Source organism: Schistocerca cancellata, chromosome 3 (genome assembly GCF_023864275.1).
Source record: "Schistocerca cancellata isolate TAMUIC-IGC-003103 chromosome 3, iqSchCanc2.1, whole genome shotgun sequence".
NCBI classification, from domain to species: Eukaryota; Metazoa; Arthropoda; class Insecta; order Orthoptera; family Acrididae; genus Schistocerca; species Schistocerca cancellata.
In genome coordinates, this window is record NC_064628.1 from 587015209 (window position 1) to 587038675 (window position 23467).

General features: G+C 45.0%; 1 long non-coding RNA gene across 1 annotated transcript in view; it reads right to left on the reverse strand.

The window, feature by feature from the left end:
• The window catches only part of LOC126175450 (uncharacterized), a 315520-nt gene extending 292482 nt beyond the window's left edge, over positions 1 to 23038 (reverse strand). Inside the window, exon 1 of the long non-coding RNA XR_007535568.1 lies at positions 22958 to 23038. This is a non-coding gene — a long non-coding RNA (uncharacterized LOC126175450). The remainder of the gene's footprint in view (positions 1 to 22957) is intronic.
• Positions 23039 to 23467: the final 429 nt, after the last annotated feature.

Here is a 23467-nt window from a genome sequence, read left to right on the forward strand (position 1 = left end):
TTGTTGGTAAGGCGGGTACCGGGTTGAGATTCATTGGGAGAGCCCTTAGAAAATGTCGTCCATCAACAAAGGAGGTGGTTTACAAAACACTCGTTCGACCTATACTTGAGTATTGCTAATCAGTGTGGGATTCGTACCAGATCGGGTTGGCGGAGGAGATAGAGAAGATCCAAAGGAGAGCGGCGCGTTTCGTCACAGGGTTATTTGGTAACCGTGATAGCGTTACGGAGATGTTAGGCAGACTCTGCAAGAGAGGCGCTCTGCATCGCGGTGTAGCTTGCTGTCCAGGTTTCGAGAGGGTGCGTTTCTGGATGAGGTATCGAATATATTGCTTCCCCCTACTTATACCTCCCGAGGAGATCACGAATGAAAATTAGAGAGATTCGAGCGCGCACGGAGGCTTTCCGGCAGTCGTTCTTCCCGCGAACCATACGCGGCTTTAACAGTAAAGGGAGGCAATGACAGTGGCACGTAAAGTGCCATCCCGCCACACACCGTTGGGTGGCTTGCGGAGTATAAACGTAGATGTAGATGTCAACAAGGAACTGGGTGGGCTGGTAGTGACCCCATAATGGTGTGGGTTGTATTTACAAGGAACGTACTAGGTCCTCTGGTCCAACTGAACCGGTGATGGACCGGAAATGTTTGTTTTCGAGGACTTGGAGACCATTTTCTACTATTCATGGACTTCATGTTCCCAAACAGCGATGGAATTTTTGTGTCTGACAATGCGCCGTGTCACAATTGTTCGAGACCGGTTTGAAAAACATTCTGGAAAACTCGAGCCAATGATTTGGCCACCCAGATCTGCCGACATGTATCCCATCGAACATTTATGAGACATAACCGAGGGGTCAGTTGGTGCTTTCGCGATCTTGGACGGTTGTAGTAGCAGCATGGGTCAAGATCTGTGCAGGGGATTTCCAATGACTTGTTGAGTCCACAACAAGTCGAGTTGCTGCACTACCCGAGCAAAAGGAGGTCCGATACGATATTAGGAGATACCACCGACTTGTGTCGCATTAGTATGTCCTAAGCTAGCGTCTTCCTCTCTGGATAAATACTGCAACCAACACCCATTTGGACCTGTTTACTATCGTCAAGCCTTCGTCTGGCTCTACATACTCCCACACAGTACATCTACATATACATCTACATACTCCACAAGCCACCGTATGGTGCATGACAGCAGGTTACTAGTCATTTCATTTCCTGTTCCACGTGCAATGAAGCGAGGAAAAAACGACTGCCTACATGCCTCCATACAAGCCCGAATTTCTCTTATCTTGCCTTCGTGACACTTAATGCTAAATGCACGTTGGCGTCAGCAGAATCGATATGCAATCAGATGCGGATTCCGTTTGTCTAATTTTCTCCCAAAAGTGTTCCAAGAAAAGAACTTATTCCGTCCACGGATTCCTGTTTGATTTTACCAAAGAAATTCGTAAAACTCACGTCTTGACCGTATCTTCTACCAAACAAAGCTAACATCACGACTCTGAATTGTTCTGATGTCTTCCTTTGGTCATTCCTGGTGGGCATCCCAATCATTCGGGGGTACCCAAAAATTCGTCGCATAATGTTCTGTAAGCGATCTCCTTTATAGATGAGCTATATTTTCCAAAAATTCTCCTAATAAGCAATAGTCGACCATTCTGTTTTTATGCAGCCATCTTTACGTATTTGTTCCATTTGATACAATTTAGCAACAGTTCGCCTAAATAATTAATCGACATGACCGTGTTAATCATCTTCCAAGATAGCAGAATCTTGTAACTTCCTCTACCTCGTACATGGCAATTTTTATTTATAGTTATTGTCATTTCTGTTTCTTCTCATTACTTTTGCCTTATTTCGGTTCACTCTCGATTCATATTCTGTACTCATCAGACTCTTCATTCCATTCATCGTTTTTCAATTTCGCTGACGATAGCGGCGTCGTCAGTGAATCTTAGCTTTGAAATACTTTCACACTGAGATTTACTCCTACTCTTGAACCTTTGTTTCATTTCTTGCTTTTTCAATGTATAGAGTGAACAGTAGGGGTGAAATACTGCATCCCTGCGTTACATTTGTTTTAATCCGAGAACTTCGTTCTTGGTATTTCAGTCTTATTGTGTCTCTTGGTCCTTGTACATGTTGAAGTTTACCCATCTTTTCCTGTGACTTTCTCCACTTTCCTCACAATGTCGAACATATAAATCACTTTTTCTACGTCGGCAAATCATAAGTACGTGTCACGATTTTTCTTCAGTCTTGCTTCCATTACCAAGCACAACCTCATGACTGCCTCTTTGGTAACCTTTGTTACGGCCAAACTGATCGTCATCTAACAGATCCTCGATTTTGTTTTCCATTTTTCTGTATATTATTCTTGTCAGCAACTTGGATGCGTGAGCTGTTAAGCTGATCTCGCACTTAAACGCTCTTGCTATCTTCGGAACTGGATGGATGAAATTTTTCCGAAAGTCAGATAGTATATCGCGAGACTCATACATTCTACACAGTAACGTGAATTGTCGTTTGGTCGCAACATCCCCCCCCCCCCCCTCCCCGCCCGTCCAACCAATTACTTTAGAAATTCAGGTGGAATGTTGTGTCGCCCGGGTTCCCGGGTTCGATTCCCGGCGGGGTCAGGGATTTTCTCTGCCTCGTGATGACTGGGTGTTGTGTGCTGTCCTTAGGTTAGTTAGGTTTAAGTAGTTCTAAGTTATAGGGGACTGATGACCATAGCTGTTAAGTCCTATAGTGCTCAGAGCCATTTGAACCATTTTTTGAATGTTGTGTACTCCATGTGCCTTATTTGATCGTAGGTCTTCAGCTCTTTTAAACTCTGATTCTAATATTTTTGACTGTCTTCATTTGCTCTTAGTCTCTATATCTCATCTCAAGTATGATTTGGACCGTTTATTTTCCTCATTACTTTTCATTCTGTCTTTTGAATTTCATCAGTATCTATCTGTTTGAAATGACTACTGCAGACCGCGCGGCACACCTTGCAGAGTGCAGGTATGTGTCTCAGTCCGCAGTCTGTGTTCTGAAAGAGAATTAATAGATGAAAAACAGTTTCGTCGCGCTCTCTGTCAGCATGTGACACTGACTGCGGATTTAAATTGAGTACCGCTTGTTGTAAGGTCTCTGAAGTTTAAATAACTTGGCTCAGAAACCATTATGAAAAATTGCAGTGCAGGGGATGAAAGTATCGTGAAAGGGGGGGATTAAAAATTCTTATTTTTCATTGTGCTTACGAAAAGTGTTTAAACATTCATTCTTGCTCCCACTTGTGTTGCCTGAGAGGATTTCACTAAGTACACTGATTCAGACATGCTACGGAAGGTGCTCCTGCAATAAGCAAATGTTTCGCGCACGACTGGGCTGCAGCAGAACCGTCGTCCTCCAGAATGCGAGTCCAGTGTGCTAACCACTGCGCCACCTCGCTCCGTGTCATCACATTCTGTCGTCTCGTTACGACGATCGGGACCGATGGCCTTTATCGTCCGGTCCCTTCAACCCCCACAAACGAACTGAATAGAAGAACTGACCCACGAGGAAACTCTTCAGTTTCGATTCGAAAGCGCGTGGATTACTGCTAAGATTTTTGAATGCTTGTGGTAGCTTATCGAAAACGGATGCAGCATCTGCGATACTATGAAACAGACATCTATAACAGGTTTTTGCTTTCCATATTTTGGAAAGAAGAAGTATTTACTCAAAATAGTTCAAATGGCTCTGAGCACTATGCGACTTAACTTCTAAGGTTATCAGTCGCCTAGAACTTAGAACTAATTAAGCCTAACTAACCTAAGGACATCACACACATCCATGCCCGAGGCAGGATTCGAACCTGCGACCGTAGCGGTCACGTGGTTCCAGACTGAAGCGCCTTTAACCGCACGGCCACACCGGCCGGCGAAGTATTTACTGAAACAAAGAAAATATGTCTTGTAAACATACGGCCTAAAATATATACTTGAAGAGCTGTGAGCACTTGTTCATCTTCGCCAGTGTGAAACACGTGTCTTTAACTGAACAAGTGCTCAGATCTTAACGTACGCATTTTAGTGCCCATGTTTACAAGAAATTATTTTCTTGTTTTAGTCAACACTACCGCTACCCAAACTATGAAAAGTAAAGAGCTTGTAGTTGAAGAAATGTGCTTCATACCATCTAATATGAACAAGTGCTCATATCTCGTAAGGTATGCGCTTTGGAACCTTGTTTATTAGATATATTTTTGTTGTTTTGGCGTGAGGAACCTGACCCCAAAATTTGTCGATGTTTTTTCTGGGATACCCTGTATACGCAGACCGAAGCAACGAATGCAGATTTATACCATTGCCGGGATTCGAACCGGTTCTCCTCCTCAGTAAGCAGATGCGCTAACCACTGCGCCAGCCCGACACACTGGTCTCGCACAACTGCTCGAACTACCGTGGCACGACACCCTCTTCAGTCCAAATTTCCTTTCATGCCTCAGTCCACTCGGTATTCCTCCTTAACTCGAATCGATGCCGGCCGCGGTGGCTGAGCGGTTCTAGGCGGTTCAAGCCGGAACCGCGCGACTGCTACGGTCGCAGATTCGAATCCTGCCTCGGGCATGGATGTGTGTGATGTCCTCAGGTTAGTTAGGTTTAAGTAGTTCTAAGTTCTAGGGGAGTGATGACCTCAGCTGCTAAGTCCCATACTGCTCAGAGCCAATTGAACAATTTCGAATCGACGTATGCTTGAGTATTGCTCATCAGTGTGGAATCCGCACCAGTGGGGTTGACAGAGGAGATAGAGAAGATCCAAAGAAGAGCGGCACGTTTCGTCACAGGGTTATTTGGTAAGCGTGATAGCGTTACGGAGATGTTTAGCAAACTCTGCAAGAGAGGCGCTCTGCATCGCGGTGTAGCTTACTGTCCAGGTTTCGAGAGGGTGCGTTTCTGGATGAGGTATCGAATATATTGCTTCCCCCTACTTATACCTCCCGAGGTGATCACGAATGTAAAATTAGAGAGATTCGAGCGCGCACGGAGGCTTTCCGGCAGTCGTTCTTCCCGCGAACCATACGCGGCTGGAACAGGAAAGCGAGGTAATGCCAGTGGCACGTAAAGTGCCCTCCGCCACACGCCATTGGGTGGCTTGCGGAGTATAGATGTAGATGTACGGAATGTGCCATGTTTCCCTGACATCGACGGTCCCTCAGCGACATTCACTGTGAAACCAGGGACCTACAGCACCACTCGCGATGTGAAAAGTCTCCAACGGCAGGTCGCATGATTCTTATCTGGAGTGTTTTCCCTGTACCTTCAGGCGCTACGCTGCACAATATAAATATTTATTCTGGAACTCGACCTCTGTTTTTTTAGATTCGTTTTTCGAGGAAATGGACGCTAATTTTGCGTTGCGAGTGGCAACATCCGTGTCAGCACGAACAGGTCACGCGACGCCCGGCAGACACGCGTGCTCGCGACGGGCCGCCTGCGCCGATCGCGAGCGCCAGCCAGTCTGTCCGGCTCATAAATAAGGGCGCATTTCCGCCGCAAAGCGGCTGCGAAATGTGTAATGAGGCGTCGTGCGAGAGCGCCCGGCGAGCCGGAATAACGCGCTGGCAGCGGCCGCGGCCGTGGCGGGGCGCTGGCGGCCAACCGCCTCCGCACAGCACGTGTGTTTGTTCCCGCTACGACTGCCGCCGGCGCTGCCGCCGCTGCTGCTGCTGCTGCTGCACAATATTTCGAGTCCACGCGCCAGCGGCCCTGCAAGCCTTTAATGTAGATGGAGTGTGAAATATATCGCAACATGCAAAATAACCCTTTCTGCCTCACAACGTGCGCCGCGCCGAGCATGCACGCCGCCACTCCGCGCTTTTTTATTTTTGGAAAATAAAGAATGTCAGCCAACAAAAGAAGATGTATTCGTTTGCATTACAGCAGGAAAAAATGCGGCGTCGAGAACGGTGCCTCTCTCTTTCTTCTCTGTTCGTCGTACGTGCCTGTATGTATGTGTGTGATGGCTAGAGAGAGGGAGAGACAGAGAGAGAGGGGTGGTAGAGGAGGGGGGAAGAGAGCGAGAGAGAGAGAGAGACTGCAAAGGGACATCGTGTGCAGCGGTGCGCTTCTTCTCGCTTTCAGCATCGTGATTTATTGCATAAAATAACCCTTTCGAAGGGTCGGTTCGTGTAATCACACGCAGCACAAAAGCCGCGTCGTCGCCGACAAAGGAAGCCAACGATCAACACAAAGAGTCGAGACGGTTTTCGATAGTGGAAAAAAAAAGTATGAAGCAAGCAAGAGAGGGACAGAGAGAGAGATAGTATTTATACAAAGAAATGGTGGAAAAACGCGCGCGGTACGCAAGCCGCGCTCGCGTTGTTGTAGTAATATCTATAAATAAAGCGAGGGCGCCGGTTACTGTCACATGGAGTACGCCCTTAAGACACAATAGCGCACGGATGTTACAGGGGCGCAAAGTGGGGTGTAATAGGGGCCACGCCGGTCGGGTTGGGGAGCGTCTTCTACCTGCGCTGCCCTGGAGGCTGCCGAGCCAGCGTCTCGCGCTGTGCTCACCGCTAGACTCTGCTTTGGCCTCCTACGGTCCTATTTGACTGTCACTGTCACCGTTGACAACTGTATGTTTACTCCTCTAACTAAAGTGCAGATGGCGAAACTTTGGGCACTTGAGTTCGTTTCACAGCCCTCGAGGAGAAAGGGCCGTGCAGTAATTCGATTTGAACGTCAATTCTTTGCTCCCCGCTAGACTGTGCTTTGGCCTCCTACGGTCCTATTTGACTGTCACTGTCACCGTTGACAACTGTATGTTTACTCATCTAACTACAGTGCAGATGGCGAAACTTTGGGCACTTGAGTTCTTTTCACAGCGCTCCAGGAGAAAGGGCCGTACAGTAATTCGATTTGAACGTCAGTTCTTAACTTTTTTTCCAAGGGACAATTAGACACTCCAGTGGCAAGTCACTCTGCTGTTCTTATAAATGCGATTAAACCGTGCCGCGCGGGATTAGCCGAGCGGTCTGGGGCGCTGCTGTCATGGCCTGTGCGGCTGGTCCCGGCGGAGGTTCGAGTCTTCCCTCGGGCATGGGTGTGTGTGTTTGTCCTTCGGATAATTTAGGTTAAGTAGTGTGTAAGCTTAGGGACTAATGACCTTAGCAGTTAAGTCCCATAAGATTTCACACACATTTGAACATTTTAATTAAACCGCGTCGAATCGCAAGAAAACAATATTGTCTCACCTCTCGCTTTAGGATCTCCCAACATAAATTAAATTATCGTTCAATTAAATTTGCATCGCGTGGTTGACGATCAGATTTAAGCATGCAAACCAAAAGCTTCAGAGTTCGATTCGTGGTGGGTCTGTACAAAAACGTCGATTTCTCGGCTGTTTTGGAGAGGCAGCTAGGTATTCGAATGGTTCCTTATTGTGCTATTCTCACAAAAGCCTACAAAAACGTATGAGATTAAAAACTGTTCTCTCCTTTCACTATAGGATCTCTAACAGTAAAATTAGAGTTCAACTTTTTTATTTTCGTGGCATGGCGGGTGATTAACTGTCAGGATATCCAGACGTTCAGGGATCGATCCATATTTGGACAAAGGATCCAGTTTTGTCGTCACGTGCTGCTTCATTCCCCCGCTGCTTTTTGTGTGTGTACAGAATGTTAAATGATGAATTCCATGGTAAAATGTAGTTCCCCTTGTAGCTGGTTGGTTAGGCCACAGGTTGGAGGAAGGCAGGCATCCTACCCGTGATATGAATCAACTCAGTGAAGCAATCTGGTTTTTCATCCAAACGTCGCCCAGTCGACTGGTATAGTAATCCGTTGACGCAGCCGTCAACAGCATAAATTGTACGGAAGCTACGGTTTTCACCATTTACTAAATAATTGTGTGTCTGCATCAGTTCATATGTGGGTCATTTCCACCCTCAAGTAGTCTCCTGTTGTTTCTGCTCGTAATATCTTTTACATTTGTGGTGATTTTCCCGCTTCAGCACTCTCATTTTTAAGTTATCTGGGACGATTTTCCTTCTTCAGCGTTCTCACTGCGCGTGATCTTGGATGTTCTTCTCACACAGCACACCTTCTAGACAAGTCCACTGCCAGACTGAGCGGGATGATGCCGTGGCTAGCACACTGGACTCGCATACAGTATGAATGGAGTTTACATCTGCTTCATAAAAAGTCGATTTGCTTCCCTCCATCCTTCCCCTATGAGAGAAGCGAGAGCATTTTCCTTATCGTTCATGAGGGTGTTTGGTAGAATGTTTGTATGGGTGTGTGTGTGCGTGTATGTGTGACAGAGAGAGAGAAAGACAGAGAAATGCACGGATAAACGGGTTCTCCCTTGAGAAACACTGCGTATTAACTGTGAGTGTAGTGGAGAACCTGCTGTTTGACGGTCAGATCGACTGAACTGAGAACCAAATTTAACAGCTTGTATCTGCGAATCCGTTGCTCGACCGATAAGCACTTCAGTGTGTTATCATTGCAAAAATGGTTCGAATGGCTCTGAGCACTATGGGACCTAACTTCTAAGGTCATCAGTCCCCTAGAACTTAGAACTACTTAAACCTAACTAACCTAAGGACATCACACACATCCATGCCCGAGGCAGGATTCGAACCTGCGACCGTAGCGATCGCACGGTTCCAGACTGTTGCGCCTAGAACCGCTCGGCCACTCCGGCCGGCTGTTATCATTGCAAACAACCTTGAAACGATGTTAGAGACTTCCACAAACAGTTTTCAGTGTCGTACATTGTTTATTTAAATCTTCGCGGGACTGGATGGTCGTGCTATTATAAATACATTCATTTTACAGTGTTTCATGCGTTACCAGTCAAAAATTTGGTTGTCATCTTCCACGAGTGAGTGAAGTGCGCCAGTCATACGTGTACTGTCCTAGTTACCCAAGAGTAGCACGACATTGTTGTATTTGAATGGATAGTGACAAGCACATGTGTCGAACAGTGACAGTCGGCGTACACTGTGCGTTTCATCTTTGTTACGTATGAAATAAGACGTTTAACCTTGACGTCCCATCACTGGCTTCCACAATGCAATTCGGGATGGAAAAAAGATCGAATCCGCTTTACGATTGTGTTATCATGGAACCACGTAACGAACGCAAATAGTGACAGACAGAAAGGTGGTGTTACTTCTATGTTATCCACTCAATCGCGGCTTCCAGAAACCCATACATTATGAAGGAAATAATAATACCAAATGCCGGCCGCGGTGGTCTCGCGGTTTTAGGCCCTCAGTCCGGAACCGCACGACTGCTACAGTCACAGGTTCGAATCCTGCCTCGGGCATGGATGTGTGTGATGTCCTTAGGTTAGTTAGGTTTAAGTAGTTCTAAGTTCTAGGGGACTGATGACCACAGATGTTAAGTCCCATAGTGCTCAGAGCCATTTGAACCATTTTTTTAATAATACCAAATAAGGGACCCTGGTCTCAGATGGCTCACTTCTGTGTGCATACTTTCACCACAGTTAAAAAGTGTGTAATACGCTATCACCAAACCTCAAATCACGAAACACAGAGTAACGCAACAAGCCTCAGATGCTAAAGTACTGAGATGTGATTGTTCTCACCAAAGAAACCATTCAGTAACGCGCCGTTGTGCCTCTTTTCTGTTGCGCTCAGTGAACCCATGCATAAGGTGCAAATAGGACAACACTTCATCTTTAAACCTGTCCATATTGGTGTGTATCACTGTTAACGTTCGGGTAACGCTGCCGGATAAACACGAGACAGACCCGAACAATAGTGAAAGCAAGATTGAGAGGGAAGAGGAAAGTGGACATTACTGTTGTCAACAATCAGTAGCAGGAGTGAAGGGAAAAATTTTACCGTCTAGATATGTGCACTGGAGTGCAAATATCTTCAGTGCGGTATAGATGCACAGATAAATGTCGGTTAGAAATCAAGCTAAATGCAGAGACCACTTACTCTTTTGCTGAAATACCCTGAAAATTTCCCCGAACAATCACCGCGTAAGGTGATGCTGTGAATAACAAAGTGGACTAGGAATTGCGGGGTGGGAGTGGCGGTTTGAATCCCCATCCAGACAACCAGATTTACGTTTTCGGTGATTTCACTAAATCGCCCCTACTAGATACCGGGATGGTTCATTTTTAAAAGGGAACGGCCACCCTTTCTTAATATGAGCCTCTGCTCTAATGACCGCACTGACGGAGGGATTTTTTTGACGAGGGCCTCCCGTCGGGTAGACCGTTCGCCTAGCAAGTCTTTCGATTTGACGCCACTTCGGCGACTTAGGCGTCGATGGGGATGAAATGATGATGATTAGGACAACACAACACCCAATCCCTGAGCGGCGAAAATCTCCGACCCGGCAGGGAATCGAACCCGGGCTCTTAGGATTGACAGTCCGTCGCGCTGACCACTCAGCTACCGGGGGTGGACGACGGAGGGATGTTAAAGCCTAACCTGGCTTCCTTTCTTCCCTGAACAACTAATACCGTACCGAGGAGATTCTGCGCCGTTGACAGATTTCCCAGTAAATAAGCGTTATTGAAAAATATTGTCTGCATCAGTTGGCATGCACAGCGCCCTCACGTTTCAGCTGTGCCTGAAAAGGGGTGTTGACCTTACGGAATACCGACAGTTGTCGAAGACGTAGCAAGTTTTCATTAATTTGAACATTAGATACGGAAGGATTCCAAGTTTCAAAAGTGCTGGTTGAAGGAGCTAGTACACTACAAATACCGTCCGCATTTTCTGCTTGCTTCCAGCTTTGTTGTGTCTAGCTGCAGTCCTCAGACCGAGAGAGGTCGGCCGCGTTGACCGAGCGGTTCTAGTCGGTTCAGCCCGGAACTGCGCTGCTGCTACGGTTGGAGATTCGAATCCTGCCTGGCGCGTGGGTGTGTCTGACGTCCTTAGGTTAGTTAGGTTTACGTAGCTCTAAGTCTAGAGGACTGATGACCTCAGATGTTAAGTCCCATAGTGCTCAGAGCCATTTGAACCATTTGAACAGGTGAACTAACGTACCGCTCAGATAATTTTTAAGCCATCTTTCTATACTGGATTTTTTTTTCGCTCAGTTTTGCGCCCACTCTTCGGCTGCGACTTTGGCGGTGGGCCTGTCTCATAATGCCCTCAGTACGGCCGTATAGTACCACCTCCGAATTTCTATATGCTGATTTGATGTTAACCCTTTACATTTTGTAACTGTGTGCATCACCTGTGCTGGTGATACTAGACTTCCCTGACCCCAGAAACTTGTACCTGGGTGCAAGGCTGGGACGTACAGCCAGGTCTACAGTGCGGGGTGACGTGGAAGGGGTGAGGTGGGGGCCGAGTTCCGGCGTGCGACGCCAGACGGCGTGGCTGGCGCTTCTCGCGGCCCCAGCGCGCTGCGCGCCGCACGCCGTCTTTCCCGTGCGGGGACCGCCGCACAAAACACCAAGGTTAACTACGGCTCATCTTCGCAGGGTCCGCTTTTGTGCGCGATGCCATAATGAAACGCATTTTTCCTTGCCAGTGGAGCATGGCAGCGGCGAAAGGGTTCCCTGCCCGCTTTATCATGCATATCTCGGTAAACACATAACGTATATCAATAGCGGGCCGAGCTTAAGCGTATTCATAAGAAATAATATATGTACGGGAGGGGGAGAGGTGCGCCGTTTTGGCGGGAAGAAGAGAGAGAGTACTGCGAGGGGAGGGAGGGGCGGTAGACAGGCTGCGTGCAAAGAATTTTTTTGGGGTACGTAATATTATTATTATTTTAAACGGGCGCCCCTCCCGGCGGCTGCCCCCTCCACCGGCGGGCGCTCCGTCACCCCCGGCGGGCGGCGTGTGTTTCAACCCCCGGCTGACCTAGTCTACATGTTTACAAGGCCCTCGGCGGCGTGCGTTGCCGTGCGGCGCCGCTTCCTCGCTCGCTCGCTGGCTGGCTGCCGCTCTTCAGTCGCTCCCTCGCCGCCACCGCTGCTACCTGTGTATCCTTGGACAGCGCAGCCGCAGCACGCTTTGGTAGCGTACTGCGGGACGACGCATGAGTAGTGTAGACTCTTCCTTCTGCCGCTGCACGGTAATACCAGTTAGTGTAGCACATCTTTGCATGCTACTGTCCACTTCAAGTGCCAAAATTTAACATTTTAGGAGGCTCGACTGTGACCGTTATGTATACCGACTGAAAAACACAAACTGCTGTAACAAGTCACATTTATTAATACTTCGCACTACGCGTTTCAGAGGTCCTCATACGCCACCTTTCTTCGGTTCAGTGTTTAGAAAGTGTTGCGTAAATACGATTGGACTTGTGACCACTCAATGACAGTGCCTTAGTTTACCCAAAAGTCGTATATATATATATATATATATATATATATATATATATATATAATAATGCTTTATGAATCCACCTGATGATGGTGTAGCCGTTCGAAACGTGTTGTGCAAAGTATAGTAATAGGCCAGGTTACAGCGGTTTCTAATTTTCAGTCGCTGTTGCCAGTTGTTACATTCCGGGTCTTGCAGGCTCACCATTCCCGTTGTGGTGCGATTAACAGCATTGATCTCCTCATACTGGCAGTGACAAGCTTGCGATAGTTCTGCAGGATATTGTGTGAAGAACTGACAGTTGGAATCACAGTTAGGACTATTGTCTTATTGCATCATTTTGCTCGATTAAGTGCTACTTCTTGCTCGACTAGTAACAGTTTAGGCCAGCGAAAATAAGGATGTTCTGCCTGTGGGTCAGTGCATGTTCCAAGTACGGGAGCGATGACTCGAGTGCACAGACGTATACAAACCTGCATGCACGTTTTCTTTACGTTCATCAATACTTACTTATTGATCTCTGTACTGCGTTGTAGGTGAATTGAAACTCTTTCCCTTTCTTTCAAAGTGGATTGTGATGTGTATTTTATGTGCCGTGCCCTTTGTTTTGTTCTGCTGAGGCATCAGTACTTCATTCTCATTTCAAGTAAAGTGACGCTATTAGCTAAAGTTAACTAATTTTTGACACCATTTGTGGGAATAGTGAAACGTAATGTTCGATGCGAGATCATCGTGAATTTCCGCAGTCATTAAGAGAAACTGATAAAAACGTGTTATGATCAGGAATAATTTCAGTGTCACAGTTACTTCGGCTGCCTAACCTATGTTTCATTTTTATTTTCGCTTTTTTTTCTAAAATTTGGTCTGCATGAAAAATGTACTAATTACTCAAATTCATACTGATTCCATTTTTTAAATAGTGGTGAGTGTGCTGTACCTTGCAACGTGGTTAATATCTAGCTTCTGTAAGCAGCTAAACATATAAAATCTTGGTGGAGAGCAATCTGTCAAACAATTTTGTGAATGCTGTAGTGTGAACTGTGATACAAACAGTTATTGTGTGTGTATTTACTTTCTCTTTCTTGGTGGTGGTGGTGGTGGTGGTGGTGGTGGTGGGTAGGAAGTATATTGGCTATAGAACAAGACTTTCCTTCACCAGATTCCTGTCAGTGTGTTAGACCAAGTAATGAACCTTTTCAGCATGCTGTTGTATCAGCTTCTGTATCTTGCATTATCCTGTTACTCACACCATCTTCTGAGGTACTGCTGTGTGTTTTTGTTTTTAAAAGTTGCACTAGGAACTTGCATGGGCAAAAGATAACAGTATTTTAAACATGGATATCAGTATTTATCGTCTGACACGGAACGTGGACTTCAGTGAATTATCTTGTTACTTTCATTCTCTTGCTTTCGCAGCGCACGTTTCACTTGCCTCCGTGCCTTCCAAGCCACACTCATTATTCCTCAAACCTTATCATAGGCTTCTGTTAAATGCACGAGCATAATGCGACAAGAATATCTTTAATGTTGGAAAAAAGCATAGGGTATCTTCAGTCCGCGAAAAGTGCATCGTTCGTCTTAGTTAACTTACACGGAAATGTGTGTTTCAATAAATAAATCCATATAACGATGCATGCCTGTTGCGATTTTTATCTCCGACTCATGTATTCGGAAAGGCAACAGATAGATACCATGAAATTTCTTAGTTGGTTATAAGCTGAAATCACCGCATAGCTACAGGGATACACCGTGTGACTGATTTTCCCTAGATAATTTTTTATCAAGAGTCTTACAAGTGTCATTCTAAAACTGCATGCCGAGAATAAGCATCGGTGATCTTATAACACTTGCGTTCTTCATAAAGGCTTCAGTAGTTAAATACAAGATACGAGATGTAAACAGTAAAAGAAAGCCTTCAAAGATGAATAATGGTGTTTCGACCTATGTCTGGTAGCGCATCATAGGATCAGCACATTGTTTCCTGCTTCCTCAGGTCTCTAGCTTATTTTTGATGTTAATTAAACTAAATATTGGGTGCTATTTTTGATGCTGCGAAACTATATATTGGCTGTTTCGTATTTGTGTAATCATAGGAAATATAATAAGGAACTTAAGTTATTTTTATTATTCTCTTTGGAGGAGGAAAACGGAAAAATGACGAAGACGCAGTAGCCTCGCAGCATTTAAATACTTTCTACTTCCCGCTGTCTCTACAACACACACTTCGCTTGGGCGAGCTACAGTTTAAACTCTTGTTGCATGTTGCAGCTTCTATGCCGTTCTTTCAAGTAATTGCGAATAATTTACAGTAGTTACCTGCAGCCATATATAACTTTCTGAAAAAAAATTATTTTCTGCATTTCTTTTTTTCCATTTTTATAGAAATTGAAATATCTGGCCTTGTGTTTCAAGTCATTTTTGTAGCTACTAGTCTTTACGCCGCAGTAGATTTATCATTATCTGTTGGTGTACCTGAGACAGCTAACTGCATTTATAAGGCTAGCGATTTATTTCTGTCTCTTGCGATGAAATGAAGAAAAAACCTGCGTCGCAATCCGTCGGATACGATCAGTACCGAGGGTTTATCTGGTTAACCAACATTGTCTGGTGTACACGACATGTAAGAAATAAGACAGATTTATTCCTGCTTACTTCAATTGAAAATTTCCCCGTTGCTTTTGTTGCCGCTATTACTCTATTCTGCTAGTGCTTCCAGAACATGCATGGCGGACATGTAAAATGTCGCACGGACATTATTCGTTGTCAACAAGGCGTAACTGTCCCATCTGATCCAGATCGTTTGTAAATATTTAACGAGAAGTCGCACAAAGCAGCTTTCGCTGTGGACATGACGTGCGTTTAGACTGCACTCTGTTAACTGGCGCCAGTAGCTTTCTGCTAGTCATGGCCGCTACGTTAGTCACCCGCGCAACCACCCGTGTCCCACGGGTTTCATTTTTTGTGGCGAGTAACGGCCACGCACCAAGCTGTACATTGAGTTCCGCCCTGTCTAGTCGAATGGCGGAATGGTAACTTGATGTTACGTGTAGAGCCGCAAGAGCACGCAGCATGTTTATCTGGAGAAACTGCCATAGAGTGTAGTCGTTTCTGTAAGACGCGGCGTCTGCAAGACAGCTACTCTTACGTTCGCCACCGCCATTTTACCTACGTTTCTGTTCAGAATGTAGTATCAAGCAAACAAAAATCAAGAGATTTCGGAAGAGAGCTAGATGGCGTAATGGACTCGAATTCGGGGCACAACGGTTCAAATCCGCGTTCGCCTATCCAGATCTTGGTTTCCCATGTTTCCCCTAAATCGCTCCATGCAAATGCTGGTATGATTCCTCCGAAAGGGCACCGCCGGTTTTCTTCATTGCCCTTGAAACATTCCTAGGTGGCGCTCCATTTCTGATGACTTCTAAGTTGACGAGACGTCAAACAATAATCTTCCTTCCTTCCTTGAGATTTCGGAAGCCATTGATTTCTACAAAAATTCGATACTACTCTCATGACGTAGAAGTTCTCTGGTTTCTGTAGATAATACCAGAAGTAGCTCATAAATGCTACATCTCCTGTTTCTCTCTGTCGTGACTCCTAATCTGGACTGGACTTTCTCTGTCGGAGAAGGAAACAGCAAAAAACTAGATAGGAACTTTACTAAAAGGAGAGTCGTTAGACGAAAGGGTCCAGAGACCGAAATGCTTGCCTAGTCACCAATTGAGAGAATTTTCGTAACACAATGCGCAAGCTTTCGACCGTGCTTGATTGTAACTTTAAACACGGAACTAACTGAAACAAAGGATCAGTAATATCTGTGTTTCTACGTATAGCTGGCAAATCACTGAGTGTATTTCGAAGGTACCCTCACGTACATAACACGGATTTTAGGAAATAGGGCAACTTCTAGGCATCTGTGCGAGGTATGAGTCGAATTTTGTCTACACGAGCTGTCTGGAGGTTGAAGAATATTCGTAGATATCATCCTCAGAATAAGTTAATGAGTGTTTTAGCAATGTATCGTTGTTAAAGTGTGAAAAGGTGAAGTTTTATTTCCAGATATTCAGCAACTCTTTCCCGCGTGTGAAATAAACCCGTGCCCCGTATTCGTTCGATGAACTATACTAGTCGTACTCGATTAGTCTACAGTTCTCACATTCCAGGAGCATTCCAGAATAAATGTTATGCAGGCATTCTATTCCTTGGACGAAATGCAGATTAGATTATTTAAGCCTACCATTTGCCCAGAACTAATTCCATGTGATCGTTCCACTTCACATTTTTATACTATTACTCCTTGGTATTTTGTATGACTTTACTACTTGTAACACATTAACTGTCTAATCGATTGCAAAGGTTGTTCATCCGTAGTTTTATAAGAGAGCTCTTTGAGTTGAACGCTTCATACAGTTCATGACAGGACATCCCTTGGCAAGAAAACCTGTGGTTTACGTAGTAGTCACTTTAGACTGCACGAGACAATTTCCTTGTAGTCGTGAAGGCGTGTAACTGTTTGCAACATAGTAATATTGTTTTGTAACTGAAATGTCTGTTTCAACGGTGTGGCTGTAGCCTGAGCAGCAGGCAGTGATGGCATCTTGAACCTGAGCGGTCAGTATTAGCGTGACACCCCGCCCGAAAATCACGTATTTGCTAGCATTCAACAGCCACCCCGTATCCCACTGTTCAGTCTTCTCGTTAACGTCTAATTGGACACGTCATTATTCGTTGTATTGTAAATTCTATTCTTAAAATTTATTTCTTATGTAAAAAAACTACAATTGATATATATATATATATATAGGGTGAGTCACCTAGCGTTACCGCGGGATATATTTCGTAAACCACATCAAATACTGACGAATCGATTCCACAGACCGAACGTGAGGAGAGGCGCTAGTGTAATTGGTTAATACAAACCATAAAAAAACGCACGGAAGTATGTTTTTTAACACAAACCTACGTTTTTTTAAATGGAACCCCGTTAGTTTTGTTAGCACATCTGATCATATAAACAAATACGTAATCAGTGCCGTTTGTTGCACTGTAAAATGTTAATTACATCCGGAGATATTGTAACCTAAAGTTGACGCTTGAGTACCACTCCTCCGCTGTTCGATCGTGTGTATCGGAGAGCAGCGAATTACGTAGGGATCCAAAGAAAACGGTGATGGACCTTAGGTACAGAAGAGACTGGAACAGAACATTACTTCTACGTGCTAACACCTTTTTATTGGTCTTTTTCAAATGGTTCAAATTGTTCAAATGGCTCTGAGCACTATGGGACTCAACTGCTGTGGTCATAAGTCCCCTAGAACTTAGAACTACTTAAACCTAACTAACCTAAGGACATCATACACATCCATGCCCGAGGCAGGATTCGAACCTGCGACCGTAGCGGTCGTGCGGTTCCAGACTGTAGCGCCTTTAACCGCTCGGCCACTCCGGCCGGCGGTCTTTTTCACTGACGCACAAGTACATTACCATGAGGAGTGAGGTAAACGTACACACGTAGTTTCCGTTTTCAATTACGAAGTGGAATAGTGTGTCCCACTGGAAACGCGTTGACGTATGTGGTATCAGCATGATGGTGCACCTGCACATTCCGCAATTAACACTAGGCTGACCATTGACAGGAAGTTCGACGGGCGTTTCATAGGACGTGGAGGACGTATAAATTGGCCAGCCCGTTCTCCTGATCTTACATCTCTGGACTTCTTTCTGTGGGGTACGTTAAAGGAGAATGTGTACCGTGGTGTGCCTACAACCCAAGAGGATATGAAACAACGTATTGTGGCAGCCTGCGGCGACATTAAACCAGGTGTACTACGGCGTGTACGACATTCCTTACGCCAGAGATCGCAATTGTGTGCAGCAAATGATGGCCACCACATTGAACATCTATTGGCCTGACATGTCGGGACACACTCTATTCCACTTTGTAATTGAAAACGGAAACCACATGTGTACGTGTACCTCACCCCTCATGGTAATGTACATGTGCGTCAGTGAAGAGGACCGATAAAAGGTGTTAGCATGTGGACGTAATGTGCTGTTCCAGTCTCTTCTGTACCTAAGGTCCATCACCGTTCCCTTTGGATCCCTACGTAATTCGGTGCTCTCCGATACACACGATCGAACAGCGGAGGAGTGGTACTCAAGCGTCAACTTTAGGTTACAATATCTCCGGATGTAATTAACATTTTACAATGCAACAAACGGCACTGATTACGTACTTGTTTATATGTTCAGGCCCGCATCTCGTGGTCGTGCGGTAGCGTTCTCGCTTCCCACGCCCGGGTTCGATTCCCGGCGGGGTCAGGGTTTTTCTCTGCCTCGTGATGGTTGGGTGTTGTGTGCTGTCCTTAGGTTAGTTAGGTTTAAGTAGTTCTAAGTTCTAGAGGACTGATGACCATAGCTGTTAAGTCCCATAGTGCTCAGAGCCATTTGAACCATTTTATATGTTCAGATGTGCTAACAAAACTAACGGGGCTCCATTTAAAAAACGTAGGTTTGTGTTAAAAAACATGCTTCCGTGCGTTTTTTTATGGTTTGTATTAACCAATTACACTAACCCCTCTCCTCACGTTAGGTGTGTGAATCGATTCGTCAGTATTTGATGTGGTTTACGAAATATATCCAGCGGTAATGTTAGGTGACTCACCCTGTATATATATATATATATATATATATATATATATATATATATATTGTGTGTGTGTGTGTGTGTGTAGGAAACAAAACTGTCATTCCATTGAAGAGGAACGGAATTAGAACCCTTTAGACAAACAACGAACAGACATCATGATCCTCCTCTTTTTGCAACCGCATGTAATTCATTTCTTCTAGTCGACTTTCCGAGTCAAAAAATATATGCTTTCTTCGGTGCCTAAGAAAGAAACGCTTAATTTCCTTTTTGTGGAGGCTACATTGTAACTATACGTCTCAGCAAAGTACGAACGTTCTCTTGCCGTACGTAATATTTTAGATCATGTTCGAAATACAATAATAAACCGTCTGCATTGCTAACCGGCCACATTCTTTGCAGTACAGCACAAAGCAGGCAACCTGGCCATGTGCATGCGTAAAAACCTCACTCTTGACACAAATAAATATATTAATACACACTAATCAACCGAGATTATCAAATTGTGTGAAATATCTGCTGCCCTATCAAACTGCCTTGTGAAAAGTTTGTTCTCGGTGCACAGCGAAATTCCCTCTCTAGGGTACCATTAAAATGCTCACGAACTGGACAGACTATGAGGGAATGCTTTACGCCGAATATATAAATTGTAGTAGCATGCAGATTTTCGTGAATTAAGTTTCAAAACTTAGTTGTAAAAATTTCATAGTAAACAAAATTGTCATTCCATCGAAGAGGAACTGAATTAGAACCCTGTAGACAAACAACGAATAGACATGATGATCCTCCTTTTGCAACCGCATATAATTCCTTTCTTCTAGTTGACTTTCCGAGTCAAAAAATATATGCTTTCTTTGGTGCCTAAGAAAGAAACGCCAAGTTTCCTTTTTGTGTTATATTATTTATCTTCGGATATTTTCATTGGCGTTATTTTTATAGTTGGTGTATACATCTTATTCAGCCATTTTATGCTTCCCGTAAACATAAACCAAATGAAATTCAACATGTTACTCGTCTTTTTCCTGAAAGCCTGTATTCTATTTAGGTTACCTCAGGAAATGTATAGCAACGTAATTTAACAAAATTCTCAGAAACCGAAAATCAGAAAGCGAAGTTGCGCTGGGGTGCTAAATTCTGTTACAACAATCGTTTTAACTTACACAGCCGATTCTGCACTTCGTAACACAGATTTTTGATTGATAATAGTGATAAAGTATTCACAAATGAAATTTTCATTATATGAAGTAAGAAGTAAGTTAATAAAAAAAAATTGTCATCGAATAAGGCAGCATATAGGAAAGTCGGTTCAGTAAATTCAACTGTAAGTACTATGTCTGCGACCTCTGCATAAAACTAATTAAAGCCAAAACGTGAATTTAAAACTTGTAAGAGAACAAATTATTGACACAGTTATAAAGTTACGTCGTAATAACGGTGTGATTCCTCTTTAGGCCCTCTTTCTCACCGTAGTATGTTTCTCACTAACCTTAACTTGCTTGTGTATGTTCCATCTTAATGGATGGCAGTGGAATAGATTCATCAAGGAAAGCGAAATAGATAGAACATGGTCTTAACGAAAGAATCATACGATGCTCGGTTAAACATATTTAGGAAGTTCTAGGGAAACATGTCTCACCGAAAAAGGAACTAATGTTCTACTGTATGTTTGCAAAATCCTGTTTTTTTACATTGTAGTTCACATGTTTTCGGTGCAAGGGTATGTATTTCCTACTGTATACAAACTGCTGGCTTCATACAATTTAGTAATGACGCGCTTGTAGATAAATTTTTAACATTCGAGTTGAACAATAGGACTTACTTTAGTTGCAGTTACGCCATAGTAAAAAAATAAACGTCTTACTGTTCGTTTTCTTTCTAAAAGTGCGTATTGTGTGCAACACATGCAATCTATGCAGAGGCAGTAGAATATTCGCCAGGTTGTGTAATGTAGAAAATTAGATATACTTTAAAGTGAACTTCCGAAATTGATATGGTGAAAATGTTGTAAAGAATTAGAAGCCGAAAAGCGGTGTAATTCGTATATTAAAAACCAAATTGCGTTGGTAAGATAGGTTCTTATCCACCCTTATCCGAAATTACTAAACCGTAACAACTTCTGATGCTGCTTTCGCCCATATAGTCTACTGCTAATGTGTTGTAATGTTTAAAAAATGGAATAGAAATGCTCGGGATGTGTTTGTGAATGAAACCAGTAACGAACGCTCTTCTGCAGCCGCATAATGTCTCATTGTTTAGTCGTAATTAACGGAGTATTTCCGCGATGCTTGATATTTGTTAATGTAACAATTTTTTTGATCTTTGTCAATGTAACCATTTATTTTTTGTTACGTCGGCGAACTTTCTAGAACTCACGTAACTTTTGTTTTGCAGAGTGTACTCTATATGACTTCAAATTAATGCACAACCGTTAGCATGCACGGAGAAGTAAAGACGAAATTGATAATTAACACGTTGTTGATGCCTCATAAACACATGAAAAACGGATTGGAGTAAACAGATTTATATTCTGCCCGTAGTAAGTAATATCTAATTAGCGTCACAGCAAAAATGGTTTAAATACCAGAATTAAAAGGTTATTGTATCGCAATAAATAGGCAGCGGCTCGTTTGTATTTTTATTACATGTAGTGCATCAGTAACAGTCAGAAATAAGGTAGTACAAGAAACAGAATCCGATGCGTTTCTTCATGGTCGTCGGTAACTGTTGCAGAGTCAGATTGTGAAAGTAGTATACCTGGAGTACGCAAAAAATGTGTGTTCTCTTGTCAAAGAAATATTGAAGATGTTTAATAGCTTCTCAGATTGTGTGGAGTGAATATGGAGATGAATCTGTTAAAGAGAGAGTGCAGTTAACTATAGTCTGCGTTACTTGTGAAGCTTGCAATCTACAGCAGCCAACTTCCGAAATTCTACGTTGTGATGTGACACGTAGAAATAATAAATGCGGCTTGCTTATTCTATCTAAATACCAAAACAACGAAAAGCAGCAAAGCAGTACGCTATAGATCAAGCGAAAGCTATATTTCCTAAAGCAGCATGACGCCGCCTACAGGCCACTAAATAAGACTATGCCACCACATGTTGAGATTCAGCTACAATATGTCCATCCAGCAACTGATAACGGAATTTTTTTGGCTATATGCGGCATTTGAGTCGCAGTTGTGAAACGCTCGTGAACAGATGTTGCGGGATGTAATGTAGCAAGCCGTCTGGTTGAGCGGTTTCACAAGATGGACTATGGACACGAACGTAGTTACAGCGAGCGCGGCGCGGCGCGGCAGGTAGCGAGACAAATGAAGCTCGTCGCCTGTGGCTGCGGCCGGCAGACTGGCGAGCTCCGACCGAGCCCGAGGTCAGGAGCGCCGCGCCGCCGGCGCTAATTGCTGTTAAGAGGCTACGCGCATGCGCGCCGCCCCGCCGCTAATTTGCACGTCCCCCATTAGACCGGCACCACGTGGCCGGCCGCGGAGGCGCGCTGCTCCAGTACTGCCAGTGTGCCCTGGTCAAATGGGCCAGCACGCCAGCCTACCTTCATCTGCATCTACACAGCGCAGTTAGGAAAATCTGAGAGAGAGAATCCTACTTCTAAAATATAAGACTGCTAACGCGGTAGAGGGAGAGTGTTTCCGAACAAGGAGTAGGACGTTTCTCCCTATGCTCAGTAAGAGGCAGAGATATTTCGTTACATTACTGGAAAATTAACATGTATTTAAGCTTGTAGATATACAGTAAAGCGTACGAGCGGGGTCTGTGAGTTTCAGCCAGTCACACAGTAGTGCCGGGTGGAGCAGTCTGTCTTCGAGGCGCGGGCGAGACCCGTGCGGCCTTGCCTCAGAGCAGTTGCCGGCAACTGGGCTGCCGCTCACCGGTAGGTGCGAGTGACGGCGTTCGCTGATGACACAGTGACTGCGACGGTAAGACGAGGCCGAGGTTGAAACTAGCAAGTAAAACGAAGGGCGGGAGTAGTGGCTCTGTTTCTACAGTGACTCACCTCGGACGGGCAGCATCGCGCAATTGGCTCCCCGGTCGGAGGAGAGAGCAGGAAGAGGAAGAAGTTTCCCGGCGGGCGGACGGCGCTGGAATGGCGGCGGCGCTGGGCGTCGGGACGCTGGGCGCCAGCGCCTGGCGTGTGCGTACCGACACGGGGCGACACACGCACACAGGCGCACACCGACGCGCCTCGGGAGACGGGGGAGCGGAGGAGGAAGACGGAGGAGGAGGAAGAAGTAGAAGAAGAAAAGAAGCAGGCTGCGCTTGCGCGCGTCCTCGCCCTTAGCGTCGGCGTCGCCCGGGGCCGGCGACGCCGGGCTGTCCCTTTCCCGTTGTCTTGTAAGGAGCCAGTCATCGAAGCGCCGCACAGTGTCCTAGAGGTGGTGCTCGGTCTGGCCTAGTTAACACGAGACGTTTTAAATACCAGCCGGCTGTTTGGCGGGCGTCGCACAGACCCCCTCGGCGAGGCCGTAGGTACCGCGCAGGCGCCAACATGGCGGCGCCGGCTGGC